Raw genomic sequence first — 13,107 nt, forward strand, 5'->3', positions numbered from 1 at the left:
TATAATCTTTTTCTTTAGTCTTATCTCATCTACTCCAGGGTTTGATGGCTGAACTATTTTAAGATTCCTAACTCTCCTTGCGGAAGGTCTCGGTTTAAGAAGCTGCACACAGTAGGTAATATTATCCCAAGTTATTATACCCTTTGGACTGTCCCATGTTAGACGGGCAATTCCAAGTAAGTCTGAACCCAAAAGAACTTCTGTATCTAACAGATTCTCTGGCAGAATAAAAAATAATTGAGTAACTACTCTACAGTCAATATAAACATTCAGATAAACAGATTCTAATACAGGTACAACTGCCTGGGTGACTCCTGTTAGCCTCGGTAAATTTCTCATCTCAGCAGGCTTCAGACCTAAACTTTCCACAAAGGATTTCTTGACTATACTGGCACAACTACTCGTATCAACTAAAGCTTCACTCATGCTATCATTAACCATCAAACTGATACTGGGAGATCTTGTCTGACTTTCTAGTCAACTTGTACTATTCCTGTTTGCTGGTCCTGGACATCCTACATGACCTCTCCTACTATTTGGTTGGAGACAATCAAAACAGACCCCCTTGGATGGATTAAGAGGACACTCAGACAGATTATGGTCATTCACTCTGCAAAATGCACAATATTTTCTGTTGCTTTTTTGTTTCTTTGTGGATACTTTCTCAAGTTTCTTGCTTTATTCCTCTAACTTTTTTGTCAACTTTTCTGTTTCATTATTTGGCATTCCCACCTGACTAGCACTTGTTACTGGTTGTGTTGACTGGGATTCCCCCGCACCTAAAATGGGCAAGACTCTGTCCCATTACTAATATTCATCCCTTGAGCCCTATAATATCTTCTTCAGCATATGTCATAAAATTTTGCAAGGGGATATGATCTGCTAAGAAATCAACTAGTTTGGTTTGAGCCTGTGCATTCAATCCCTTATATATCTTGGTTTTTAGGAACTAATCTGATGTTGGGATGTGATCACTGGGGAACTTCAGTGTTACTGCAGATATTTTACACTGTAATTTATTAATAAAGGAACTAGGAGGTTCATCAAAATAGTAAGTCAGGGCAGTGATCTCTTGCCATGCCTGTAATAGAGTAGCTGAGCCAATAAACTGTGTCTTCATTATCCCCTTAACGTCACTCCAAGGTAGACTGTTACCCTTTTTTACTAATTCGGCTGTTAAGAAAGAAACTATGTCCTGCTCAACACAAGCCAATGCCACTTCTATTCTCCTATCATCTGAGCTGGTGCATGATTCTGTTGTGGTGTAGAATATATAGGGAAATTAGATAGAAAAGAGCAAGAGAGAGAGAGAGAGAGAGAGAGAAATATAGAAAAGAGAAAAAATTAGGAGAGAGAAGTAAGAATAAAAAGAGAGGCAAAGAACACAGTGATAATGCCCAAAAGCTGTTGTTGTTATCGTGATTCCAATACGCTGATCGAGGCAGGATGTTTGCATGAACCATAAGCAGTATATCGTGTTGAAGCCATAAAAACAGTTGTAAAAGTGAGAAGTAATGGCCTCGCGATTAAGCTAACCAATTCATGAGTCGGCACAGCCTAAATGCTTACAGCAGCTGGTTCTATAGCCCTGCCTTCTCAGGGAACCATTTTCATGGAAATTCCAGGAATTTTGGGCTGGACAAAGTGATGTACTTCTACAACCTCCAATCAAACATAGTAGGGAGGGGTCTTTCACACACCCTCCTAAGATCACCTCCAATCAAGTCCTCTAAGGAGAGATTTGAATCACACCCCTACAGTCCTTCCAATCAGCTACTTGAAGGGGAGGCCTTGCTGATTAATCCTTCCAATAAGGCTAGAAGGAGGTGGAGATTGCAGATAACAAGAAACTCAGGGGTTCAACAGGCTGGAGAACGCCAGGAGACGAAAGATCATAACTGTGTCCTTCAAGGGAGAGTACGTCTCCCCTCGCTTCAGTGTTCCCCATAAAGACTGAGCCAGTTTATAGCTCCAGAGTGATTCGTTTCTATCATTGTAACTTGTTAATTTTGTACTGATCCTTATAATACTAAATACTAATTAAAGTGAAGAAATTACCGATCTCGTCTCTATACGCCTTTCTGAGAGATATCAATACTTAAATTAATTAAAGAAAGAAGATAGCACATCATCGGTGAAGCGAGGCTGAGGGACATATTTAGAAGAAACCAAGTTAAGAAGTGACAGACTAAAAATTATACAAAACAGAAAGAGGAGAAGAAGATCTTCCCTACAGTTCCACTTTTCTAAAAAAGGTATTCAATCTATTATCAGCTAGTACTCCTTTTAGTTCAGAAAGTCTGAGAAGGGTTACATCTTTTGATTTTAACACCGGCACATCACGAGGAATCATGACTGGAGTATTTACTGAATAAAGGAAGGGGTTAGTATTGTTAAAGGTATAATTAGGCAATGGTCCAAGAAAAGGATTGGATGAAACAGTCTGATTATCTTGCTGTATAATGAATGGGTTTGGGTGACTAGTATGAGTGCTTGGATGAGGGTTGACTGGTGGTGGATTAGGTACAGATATGGAAGGTTGTGTAGGAGGTGGTACTGTGAGGACAAAAAGGTCGAACTGGGTATTAAATGATTTATTTACCTGGGCTCAGGTATACATGGCAGAGCGCAGATGGAAACGTAGTGCCCTACCTCCGATTGCCGTGACCTGCACTCTGAGCAATTTGTGTTTGTTGACAGTCAAACAAATGGCAATTTTAAGAGACATAACATACATACAATGATAAAATATATATTGCAATACACTCCCTGAACACCTGAATTAGGCCTGGTCACCTACCAGCCCGAACTACATCCCCATAGCTTTTACCCACTAAGTGGGTAATAAACTGTCAGCGTTACCAACGCTTACAGGAAAATCTAGTCAAATGAGTTACCTGAAGTACCGTTGGCAACACTGCTGCAAGTCCCGGCTGAGTGAGGCCGAGATACCTCAATTGCTTTTTGTTCGCCATGCTGTGTGGGTGTGTCCCACATCAGGCGAACTTTTGGTCATTTAGCCCGACCCCCATTCAGGAATTTGGACATCATATCACGATTTGGACGTTGTCAACGCATTTTCTCCTGGATGGATACTTTATTGATAGGATTTGGAACTTCTCTCCCGATTCTGACTTTGGACTCGTTTGGATAAGTCAAACAAGAAGACGTTGCCGTCTGCTAGCGCCGACGCTTCCACTTTGTTTATATCTTCGACGGCAGAACCTTCTTCTGCTGGAGATGCTAACGCTCATTGGCCCTACACGTTCTGCAAGCGTAGGATGAGTACTCTCAAACACGATTGACATTCTGTTCATGTTTTTATGTAGGAAGACACAGTGTAGTATCAGTCAGTTAGGCGGCGAGTCTTGGTCGGTAGATCAGATGGAAGAATTTTCAAAAAGTTAGAGGACAAGTTACTAGCTGAGTGTGTCTAATCTATTTTTCTAGCTTTATGACTAAATTAACGGAAACTAGAGATTAGGATAGTAGTAATAGTGTTGTAGATACTAATCGTTCTTTTTCAGCCCCCCTGCCTGTTCCAGAACCAGCCCTAACAGGTGCGGGGGGTCATGGAGAACTGCAAACCTTGAAGGTAGGATCTGCCGGCCCCCCCGGCGCGGAACAGGCAGTGTTGGCATCAGATTTCCCCCTTCCCTCTAAAAGCGTAAGTTCTAAGGTGGATTTAGAATTAGAAATCACTCAGAAGGGTAGGAATTCTAATTAGGAAGTATTCAGGAAAAGTAGTTGAGCGTGGTCTTCTTTGGGTTTAGGTCTTTCATTTAGATCAATCATTGGTTTTATTCCCTGTTTCGTGCTCTGTGCAACAAAGGTTTCCAGATCCGTGGAGGGTCGTTCAGATTTGGTTTGTGATGTATCTGGTTCTGAATTTTTGTTTTTCCTTTGAATATTCCTCCTTCAAAGGTTCCTTTTCCTTTGGGGGTTTAAAATTTCGGTCGTCTTGCGATGATGTAGTAATTCTGGCGATCAAATTTTTCCAATATTCATGATCATGTCTTAAACAATTTTCTGATTTGATAATGTCTATCAAGATTATCAGGGGCGGGGGGAACAGAACCAGTCTAGTTTCTTTTAAATCTATGGCCTCTTCGGCTGCTATGGAAGTTTCCCGTTTTTTTCCCCCTTTTTCTTCTAAGCCTTCTTCCATTGCCCTTCTCAATCTTCTTTCTGGTCCTCTCTTTGGAGGGCTCTTGGGGTCTTTGTTGCGCATCCTGTTTTCTTGGCTTTTAACTCAGCAGAGCAAGGCTTTCTTGCTTCAACCCTGTATTTTAGAGCTCAGCGGCCCCCCTCTCTCTCTTTGGGGTTAAGGGAAGGGGTACTTTTTATGGGTCCGTCGTCTTATCACCTTTTGCAAATCCAGTAGTTTCCCAGGCATCCGGTCTAGTTGCTTCCCAGGTGTTTGCGGAGGCGTCAGCAACTCCTTATTTCATTCTTTACGGGTTCGTAACTGTAATGTATCCTCCGCGATTCTTGCGGATGCTACGGCAGTCGGCGATTCGCCTGCGCCAGCGTTCAGTGTATCAGCAGCAATAGTTTCCTAGCTGTAATGTATCCTCTGCAATTCTTGTGGATGCTACGGCAGTCGGCGATTCGCCTGCACCAGCGTTCAGTGTATCAGCACCGATAGTTTCCTAACTGTGATGTATCCTCTGCGATTCTTGCGGATGCTACGGCAGTCGGCGATTCGCATGCGCCAGCATTCAGTGTATCAGCACCGATAGTTTCCACAGCCTTTCCATTCTCCAGGATAGTTGGTAACTACCTTCTTCTGTTACCATCGGTTCGGTACTTCGTAACTTCCCTTTCAATACTCCTTTGAGTTTCTGTCCGGTTGGGACCTTCTCCATCTGTGCAACATTGGCGTTTGGTGCTCCGGTGGTTACTCCGAGTGTGACTTTTCCTTCTTCCATCCTTCGGCTTCTTCTTTCTCAACTTTCCGGCAGGTTTTCCCTGTCCCTTCGTCTAGGCATCCATGTTGGTTTGGGGTTGATTCCGGGTCTTCAGTTCCGGATTCCCATTCTCATGCAGTTTTGATACATCCGGATTTGAGTGGTTCGGGTGTTGCGGCCTTTTCGCTCTCAGGAGTGGGCGTGGTCTACCCAGGTGGTGCGTCATCCCTGTTGGGTGGTGCGGGGTTTGCGCAACCTATACTTTGGTGCCTCTAGTATGTTCGCAGTTGATACGTCAGGTGTCCTTCTCACGCACCCAGGTGTAGCAAGTTCTGGGTTTTCAAGTTCGGCGTTTGCTAGGGATCGGCCTGCCTCTTTCCTGTTCCGGCTTGGTCGGACCAGTCCGACAATCCTCTGGCTCGGTCGAACCAGTCCGACAAGGATTGTTCGTTTGAAGAAGAGGATCCGGTACCGGATATTAGTTCTCCTCCAGCCAATGAGAATGAGTATAAGCGGATGGTAGACTTCCTCACTTATCCTCAATCCAAGGTTCCGGAGGAGCCTACACTACCGAAGCAACGATGTTCGAGTCGCTATATGTGACAGAACTGGTAGTTGCTCAAACAAGATGATTCTCCCTCCGGTCTGGTACTGCCTGACACCTCATCACTTCGGTGTCAATAAGGCTGGCATACCAGGTTAACATGTTGCCTGACTGTACAACGTTCTTTGGCAGAAGAGGAGGGGCTTCTTTTGAAGCTTCCACCTCACTATCCAGACATTCGGAAAGAGTTCTGTTGAGGGCGCCTTTTGCGCTCTGCAACAGTCTTTTAGGGAGGAGGATATCTTTTCCATGGTCTATTTCGTGTAGCCGTCGTCAGCAGTAGCGTCACAGCAAGCTATGATTAGTGTGGCTGCTCTGGGTTCAAGGGATGTGGCCAGTATAACGAACTCGTTGCTTCTAACTCATGTCTCCAGTGTCGGCAATTATGCATCATTGAAGGTACAAATGTGGAAGTAGAGGGTTCCTGTCTAACAGGGAACAGCCGGTACCCACTTGAAGAAGCCTCTTAGGGAGAATGTCCTCCTCTCTCTCTCTCTCTCTCTCTCTCTCTCTCTCTCTCTCTCTCTCTCTCTCTCTCTCTCTCTCTGTAATTCCAGGGTCTTATGTCTCCGCATGCTTTCTCTTCAGGTATGTCTCAGGAATCACTGTGACTTCCACATCGAGAATGCAGGTATAATCTGGAACGATTCTCGCTTGTTGGATCGTCTGTGATTGTCAGAAGAAGCGCATCTGACATCAGGAAGGTCTATAGTCTCCCCTCTTCCCGACGTTCATCTGCACTTGATGCCTCATATCAAGGTTGGGGAGCAACCTTGGAGGAACCCAGGCTTTGGGCCTCTGGAGGGATCGGGAACGAGAGGAGTCATAACCTTCGGGAACCTTAGGGCTGTAAAGGAAGCCCTCATGTGTTTCTCAGTCCTAGTGTGCAACACAGTAGTGGGTCTGCTTTGCGACATCGTAATTGCCGTGTCGTATCTGAGAACTTCGGGGAACAAGATCATTAGAACTTAGAGGTGTATACTTTCCGCCATTCGGTCTCATTCATCAGGTAATCAGGAATTGCGGTAGTGTCAAGACGTCTATGACTCTAGCTCCTTGCTGGCTCTAACGCCTTTGGTTCCGGAATTCCTAATGCTCCTTACGGAAGTTCCGATGTTCCTCCTCATGTGGAAGATCTTTCAGACAACCGCATTTTCACCATTATCATCCAAACTCTTGCGTGATGAACCTAGTTGCGGGCGACTGCCGAGCGAACAGCTAGACAGTCCAGACACTCTAAAGCTATATCCAGACTGTGTTTCTTTCAGCTTGAGAAGTCAACCCGTAAGCTTTACCAGGTCAACTTGACAGGGGGAAGTCTGTGTCATAGGGAAGGTCATTCCATCTTTAGGCCTGCCATAACCGAAATAGCTGGTTTTCTTTTATTCCTTCGGAAAGGCAAGATTCTTCCTTTTTCGGCTATTGCTGGCTACCGCTCAGCACTTTGCGGTACATTGTTCTATCTTCTTGAAAATTTCTAATACTAAGATCTTCTTTGACTTGTTACGTTCCCTCAGGCTCTCTTTTGAGATTTGTTGGAATTTCTGATGTTAAGATAATTGGTTAGGTGTTTTATTTCTTACTTTCGGCTTTAGCTGCAGATAAAAAAATGGGTGAGCTTCGGGAAGTTTCCTAGGCGGGAAATGATAAGTATTTCTCTTCTTCCGGAAGTCATGGCCGAGGCTAAAACTCTGCTACGTTCGTTTAAGGTTCTTTATCTGCAAGTGTTCGGTTCTGGCATCAGCGGGGATGTCTTTATGTCCGATGCGAATATTTATCAAAGGTTGATAAACTCCGTCCGCTTCTGTGTACACTTCTTGTCTCACCGCGGAATCCTTCCCCGTCCGCTGTCAAGGATCCGATTACTTACTTTCAGAGAAAGGGTTCCTGATTCCTGGTTCATAAGCGCTCACTACACGAACACAGTTGTGGGCACACTTCACGATTCTCGTGTGGTGCGAGGTTTATGCCCTTGAACGCAATTTAATTTGATGTGACATTATATTTAGTATTTAAGTTTTTTTTTTTCATTACCGCACAGTATTCAGAGTATGTCCACTTCATCTTCCTTTCTAAGGAATGGTTCAGAGCTTTCTATTCTGGAGATAGTTTACTTGCGAGTCCGTCTTTGTTTTCTTCCTTTACTTACGAGACATTCAATTCGCCCCACTGCGTATAGTGGCGAATTCTCCTATCTAGGGTGCGTTCAATTAGCTGAGGTGGTATTCTCTTAGTGCGAAGACTCAAACGTTATTCACTTAGTCCACGTTTAGTGGCTAAGTCTATTATCTAGGTGCGCTCATTTAGCTAAGGTAGTATTCACGTAGTGCGGTGATTATTAGGTTAACTAGATAGAGAAATTCCTTCTAGGCTTTAGAATCTTAAGCAATAGTGATAGTATAATCACATGAACTTAAGTTTAGCACATCTTAGGTATCCTAGTCTTTGATAGTTTCCCTATGAGAGTCCAATGAAGTGCTCTTGTAGGCTAGCCTAGGTTGTTTCGTCGGCGCTGGGATACTTCTGTGCTCGTCGGCCTTTGCCGCAACCTGCAGGGCGGAGGGTCATCGGCTCGGGACGCTGCCTCATTCCCTCCTTAATGGGTAGGCTCTGAATAGTCACTTGGGAGATGCATCGTTCTCCTTTTTACATGAAAGTTATTCTCTTAGTCCGTGTGTAGCCACTAACCCTTCTATCGTGGGTGCGTTCATTTAGCTAAGGGGGTACTCTCTTAGTGCGGAGGTTCTTAGAGGCAGCCACTTAGAAGTCGGTGTCAGTTTTCACGACTTTCTACCTAAAAGACGTTCAGTTTTCTTTGAAGAAGAATTTCTCGCTTGGTCCCTTTGTGACGACCAACTCGATCTTATAATTACGTAGTAATGTTAAGGGTGGGGGGAACTCTAGGTAATGAATGTAGTCTGAGGAAATTTGGAATTTTGGATTCTCTGTTAGTCGGGGTTCATAGTGAGAATATTAAGTTTGACGTTAGTACTGTGAAGATAGGCAGATCCAGTGGACAGGTTTGGTTTCTTCCAACCTCTTCTGCAGACATAAGCGACAACGGACGGCGAAGAACTCGAAGACCTGCACACTCAACTTCTCCTCCATACATGAGAGGCTACAATAGCCACATGGGAGGTTCTTCGTACCCCTCCATACATGAGAGTGCTTTGATTAGCCACATGGTAGGTTCATCGTACTCCTCCATACATGAGAGTGCTTTGATTAGCCACATGGGAGGTTGTCTGTTCTCCACTAATCATGGGAGGCTGTGATTAGCCACATGGTAGGTTGGTTTTTATTTTTTGCTACTCTCTATCCATGAGGAGGTTTGAATACCACATGAGAGGTAGCTCGACTCAGACCCTCCATAAATGAGAGCGCTTTGATTAGCCACATGGGAGGTTCATTGTTCTCCAATAATCATGGGAGGCTGTGATTAGCCACATGGTAGGTTGGTTTTTATTTTGCTACTCTCTATCCATGAGGAGGTTTGAATACCACATAAGAGGTAGCTCGACTCAGACAGTACCTAGACATGAGACTGACATCGGGGCTACTCTCTCCACAGACATTCTCACCTGCCGAGTGGGATAACCAGGTGAGGATACATTCATTTATACAGAGTAGGTGAATAATGAGTTACCTGCTTTCCCTGTTGGCAGGTCGGGCTGAATTGTATTGATCCCACCTCCACTAAATTTTGTTAATCGGGCTAATTCAGGTGTTCAGGGAGTGTATTGTAATATGAAGTTTTCATAATAAAACTAATATTGTAATGCTTATCTGAACACCTGAATGATTCCCACCCTCCTCCCCACTTCAATTTGAATAGTGGATAACGCAATTGGGGTATCTCGGCCTCACTCGACCGGGACTTGCAGCAGTGTTGCCAACGGTACTTCAGCTAACTCATTTGACTAGATTTTCCTGTAAGCGTTGGTAACACTGACAGTTTATTACCCACTTAGTGGGTAAAAGCTATGGAGATGTAGTTTGGGCAGGTAGGTGACCAGGGCTAATTCAGGTGTTCAGGTAAGTATTACAATATTAGTTTTATTATGAAAACTTCATATTGGCAGAAAGGCCAGGAAATTCTACATATGAATATTTACATGAGATTCTTGACATGTTAATAAGTGTGATGCATGAACATGGTTGATGCGAAGTGAAGAGATGTCTGACGTCTTTACAAGTACTCCCCCAAAACAATTATTAAGAAATAATGAATGGAAGACTTCTTGAAAATCAATCACGGAACCTCTTTGGGAGCAGGAGCCAGCCCCAAGTTCTTGATACCTGCAGAAGTGGGGCGGCTTCGACTGCTGAAGCGCCCGGCGGTTTTGCTGAGCTGATGACTTCCTTAGTGTGGCCCTTGGGACGTCCTCGACCGTGTTTCGTGATGCCGATGCGTTCATCCAAGGGGTTGTTTGTGGAGGAATTCTGGGATGCCTGCGGTTTCCTTCCGAGTTCCACTGTCCATCAGGAAGGCTGGCTTTATCCTGTCGACAGAAACCCAGTCTTCCTGCCCGTCGATGTTGACGAGGTAGGCCTTGGATGCCCTGACGACGACGGTTTGGGCCTCAAATGGTCTGGTCAAAGGTGGGTGGTGGGCGTTGATCTTGATGAAGACGTGTGTGCAGGAATCCAGGCCTTTTGGGCTGTAGACGTGAAACCTGTCCCACGAAAGTCTTTCGCAAGGTAAAGAACCTCATTGGCTATTTCCTTCAGCCTTGGAAGGGGCATATCTGCGATGTCTGGCTCCGTGAGGAAGAACTCTCCCGATACGGCCACTGTTTCAAACCATAGACTTTCTCTTGGAGATTCATCGCCGTTTACCCTTAGCGCAGTGCAGAGACCCAGAGGACCCAGGGGAGCTGCGCCTTCCAATTGTCGTCGGCACAACGTGCCATCAGAGCTGCCTTCAATGAACGGTGGGTCCTTTCCACCATGCTGTTGGATGCAGGGTTATGTGCTGTCGTACTGCGGAGAGTTGTCCCCATCAGGCGTGCCAGGAGACCCAGAGCTCTGATAAGAATGCCGGGCCTCTGTCTGTGTAGTTATGTTGTTGTGCACACCAAAATGGCTAATCCAGCTTGACAGGAGGGCTTCTAAACAGGCGCTCGTTGATGCTTCTGTCATCGGGGTTGCTTCTGGCCATCTTGTGGAACGGTCTATGACCGTCAGGAGGTATCTGGCGCCCTGACTTTGTGGCAGAGGCCCTACGACGTCTACATGGATGTGCTCAAACTCTGGCGTGGTTGAGGAAATCTCTGATGCCTGATTCCATGTGCGGATGATTTTACTTCGTCTGGCACGGTATACAGTTCTTCGCCACTCTCGAACATCCTTCCTGATCCCATGCCACACGAACTTTTCTGTCATCAGGTGCGCTGTTGTTTTTTTGATGGATGGGACTGCCCTTGGATGATGTCGAATGCGTCTGCTTTCTCCTCGGCGCAGCCATCGGGCGAGGCGCCAGTACTGGTGTCGCAGAGAAGTGTTGAACTGGACCCACCTACTGGCACGCCTTCCCACCTCTGTGATGAGTGCTGTGCAGTAGGCTGCTGTTTCTGGGTGCGCGTCTTGTTCCTTTGCCAGGTCCTCGTAGTCTATGTCCAGGTGGACTGAATTTATCTCAACTCTTGATAGGGCGTCGGCCACTGGGTTCTTCTTGCCGGGAATGTAGCTAATGGCGCATCTGAACTTGGAGATAGCTAGAAAGGTGTTGCTGCTGTCTTGCCGACCATCGTCTCCTGCCCTCGTGAATGCGTGCACCAACGGCTTGTGGTCTGTCAGGATGGTGAAGGGGCTGCCGTCCAAGAGGTACTGAAAGTGCCACACAGCTTGGTAGATTGCCAGCAGCTCCCTGTCGAATGCACTGTAGTGGGTCTCCGGCAGCTTTAACTTGCGGCTGAAAAAGGCCAGAGGGCTGGTGGAACCGCCTACTACCTGCTCCAGCATGGCTCAGCAAGCGATGCTGCTGGCGCTGGTGGTAAGTCTCAGGGGGGGCAGTGGGGTCGTGATGTGTTAAGGTGGTGGCTCTGGCGAGGGCTGCCTTCATCTGTTCAAGCGTGTGCTGCTGCAGAGCTGCCCATGTCAGAGCTTTCGGCTTCCCCTTCAGTACTCTGGTTAGGGGATACATGATGCGGGCGATGTCCAGTACGAAGCGACAGTAGTAGTTGACTATGCCAAGGAATTCCTACAGGGACTTGATGGATTTTGGTGTTGGAAACTTCTTCACTGCGTCCACTTTGGAGGCCATAGGGCGGACACCTGCCGGAGAGATCTCGTGGCCCAGGAAATCTACCTTTTCTGCTCAAACAGGTACACTTGTTTAACCTGACATCCAAACCATTCTCCTGCAGGCGCTTCAGCACAGCGGACCGGACATGGCACAGGTGTTCCTCGGGGACCTGGAGAAGATCAGGATGTCGTCTGTGTAGCAAACGCATGAAGGTAGGTCCTCCAAGATGGTGTCCATAAGGCATTGGAATGTGATATATTGTTACATTGAGGCCAAAGATGGAACAGGACAAAGGTATATGTCTCCGAGCAGCGTAATGATGGCTGTCTTGAACGTCGTCGGGGTGCACTGGTACCTGAAAATAAGACTTGAGCAAATCCATTTTTGTAAATACTTTGGCCCCGTGCAGGGTGCCTGTTAGGTCCTGTATGTTTGGCAAGGGATAGTGGTCTGGTGTCATTATAAAGGTTCAGCCGACAATAGTCCCCACAGGGCCTCCAGGAGTTGTCAATAGTTTCCTCACCATGTGGAGAATGCCCACGGACTTGTTGCCTTCCTGCAGATTCCCATCCATTCCATCTCGGCAAAGGCTCGTTTAGTGTCTTGGAGTTTTTTTGGGTGGCAAGCTGTGGAATTTGGCATGTGTTGGCGGGCCTGTCGTGGTGATATGGTGATGGATGCCGTGCTTGGCCTGGGCTCCCGGCAACTGACACAGCTCTGGCCTCAAAGCCGTCTAGGAACTCATGGAGGAGGGTGCTATATTTGTTCGAAGAGATGGAGCAGACGACGGGCATCTCCGGCCCGGTGGAGAGCGGTTGGTAGCGGCAGGTTCCGGTATCCAGCAGGCGTTTTCGGCCGACGTCTACCAGAAGTCCGTGGTGTGCGAGGAAATCAGCGCCTAGGAGAGGAAACTTGACGTCCGTGATGACGAAGGGCTAATCGTATTTACAGCCCAGGATGGATATTCTGCGGGTCAAAGTTCCATAGCAGTGGATGGGGCTTCCACTTGCGGCTACCAGTGGGGTTGCAGTGCTGGACATGCGGTTGTGGTCCTCCCTCGACGGCGGAAACACAGATTGCATAGCCCCGGTGTCTACCAGCATCCGTCGTTTCGATATGGCGTTGTGGATGAAGAATCTTACTGGCCGGGGCTCCTTAAGGTTTGCCACAACTGCTGTTATTTGTGGCTGCCTTTCTCATTTTGTGAAAGAACAGGGGGCTCTGCAATTTCTGGTGGCACTTCAGACCTAGCCTCGATGGAAGTAACATCAGGCTGGATTTGTCCATGTCCTCTGCTGCCACGGTGGCGCCTTCTTCCCGTATACCGCATTCTTATCCTCTGCCTC

The sequence above is a fragment of the Macrobrachium rosenbergii genome, chromosome 41, assembly GCF_040412425.1.
Source record: "Macrobrachium rosenbergii isolate ZJJX-2024 chromosome 41, ASM4041242v1, whole genome shotgun sequence".
Taxonomy (NCBI): domain Eukaryota; kingdom Metazoa; phylum Arthropoda; class Malacostraca; order Decapoda; family Palaemonidae; genus Macrobrachium; species Macrobrachium rosenbergii.